The following is a 2258-nucleotide window of genomic DNA, read 5'->3' as shown; positions in this document are numbered from 1 at the left end:
GCTCAGCGGCCATGGCTCACGGGCCCAGCCGCTCCACGGCACGTGGGATCTTCCTGGACCGGAGCATGAACCCGTGTCCCCTGCATCGGCAGGCGGACTCTCAACCACTGCGCCACCAGGGAAGCCCAGGCTTCTTTTAATGACTATAATGAGAGACCGTGGCTCTAGCTTTCCAGGAATTGTTCCATATTCATCCTGATCCTTCTTGGTTTTACAACTTCACTAGATAAACTAGAAAATATCTTTCTTCTCCTAAGAAAATCTAATCTCTCCAAGGTTGCAGCTTGGTGCATTTAAATCTCTCTGAGGAGAGAGCAGGAATACGAGTCAGTTGGAAAACAACTGGTCCTCTAGCAGAATTCTCTTGAGAATTCACATGCACTCGGCTCCCCTCTACCACTGCAGTTCAACATTTGCTCTGGTTTTGACCTGTTTCCGTGTCCTGGCAGCTGCCTCTGGGCCTCTGCACCCATGAGAGCCTGTCCTGGTTGAACACGTAGGAGGGTATCACCCATCCACATCCATCATCCCTAGCACGTGCCTAGTTTCCTCTTGGTCACCATCTTCACCTCCCACCCCTGACAAGGACTTCCAGGCACCACTCCTTTGGTCCCTACTCCTTCTAATCTGTCCTAGGGTGGGAGTGACAACCAAGCTCCCAGAGCAGAGGTTCACACACGTGTAGAATTTCCTGAAGCAACTGCCCTAGGGTTTAGAGGTCAAATATCTCTAAGAGTCAGGACAGCAACAAATTACCGAATCTGCACATAGGCCAGGACTTGGGTGAGGAGAATGAGGCATTGGCCTTGGATGCAAAATGTAGAGGGATGCCAAAAACTCAGGAATCAAGATAAATGATGTTGGGCTTCCCTGGTGGCACAGTAGTTGAGAGTCCACCTGCCGATGCAGGGGACACGGGTTCGTGCCCCGGTCCAGGAGGATCCCGCATGCCGCGGAGCGGCTGGGCCCGTGAGCCATGGCCGCTGAGCCTGCGCATCCGGAGCCTGTGCTCCGCAACGGGAGAGGCCACAATAGTGAGAGGCCCACATACGGCAAAAAAAAAACCATAAACGATGTTTTAGTAAAGCAAAATTAATGCAAAAATCCATCCATTTTGAACAAAATATTAAGATCTTCAGTAAGGACAGGATCAGTATTATATTGGTTTTTCCTTTTGCCACAACTCCAGTATGGCTCTGACAGCTCCAAATGCATGAATGCAACCCATGTTGGGGCCAATGGAAATTAGAGTGTTCCTTATATGACGCTGGGCTGCCTGAATGGGGGGGCCACAGTGCAATCTCTGGGCCTAGAGTGTCTGTGCGCTACCAGTTCATGATTATGAAGTGTCTCAGAAGAAGACTTACACTCAGGAATATTGATAGGTCAAGGCACACTAGCCAGAGTTTTCTTTACAAAAGGAACTGATAAACTTCAAGCAGAATGAAGGGAAATGTTCACCAAAAAACTCAGGTCTGAAAATTCTACAAGAAGGAGAAAAGGGCTGTCCCTTAAACACCTGCCCTGGGTGCCAAATGGAGAGGGGAATACAGGATCCAGGCCGTGAGCTCAGTCTGGGCACCCTGCTGTATGCCAACAAGAGGAGTCAAGGCCATATGGCGGCATTCTGCTTCCCTTCCTACACCGGAGGGGACAAAAGAGAGGTAAATTTTAAAAAAGTGAACTATGTCCCCCTGAGAGGCACTGAGACTGTAAAGCCTCTCTGTTTGTGGTCTAATCGTGAAGGTTCATATTTATTGAGCACTCCCAGTGCTTAGCACTTTCATACACTATCTCACTTCATACTGATAACATCTCTCAGAGGAATACATTAGCCTTTTTTCATAATAAAGAAACTGGGGTCATAGTAGCATAGCTGAGACTTGAACCCAGGGAGTCTGATTCCAGAGCCTGCATGCTTAACCACTCACTATACTACCTCTTAGGAGTTAAGACAGGAAGGAAGCACTTTCCCAAAATAATATTGATGGAAGGGTGTTTGGAGAATATACAGTCTGTCAATTCCCCCAGATATTTCAAATTTCAGCCTTGGATCAAGGAAGAACTCTAGCAAGCTGTACAGCCATTAGCTTGACACTGAAGGACATTATAATCTAACACTGAAGGGCAAAACAAATCTAACACAAAGATGCTGTTGAAGGCATCATCCACTACCTTAACACAGTATCCTCCTTACCAAGACCCATGGGGAAACATTTCCTGTTACTCTCAGTATCAGGAAAAGCTGTATTCTTCTA

Source organism: Phocoena phocoena, chromosome 4, assembly GCF_963924675.1.
Source record: "Phocoena phocoena chromosome 4, mPhoPho1.1, whole genome shotgun sequence".
Lineage (NCBI taxonomy): Eukaryota > Metazoa > Chordata > Mammalia > Artiodactyla > Phocoenidae > Phocoena > Phocoena phocoena.
The sequence above is the reverse complement of the archived record's forward strand: the minus strand, read 5'-3'. Positions refer to the sequence as shown.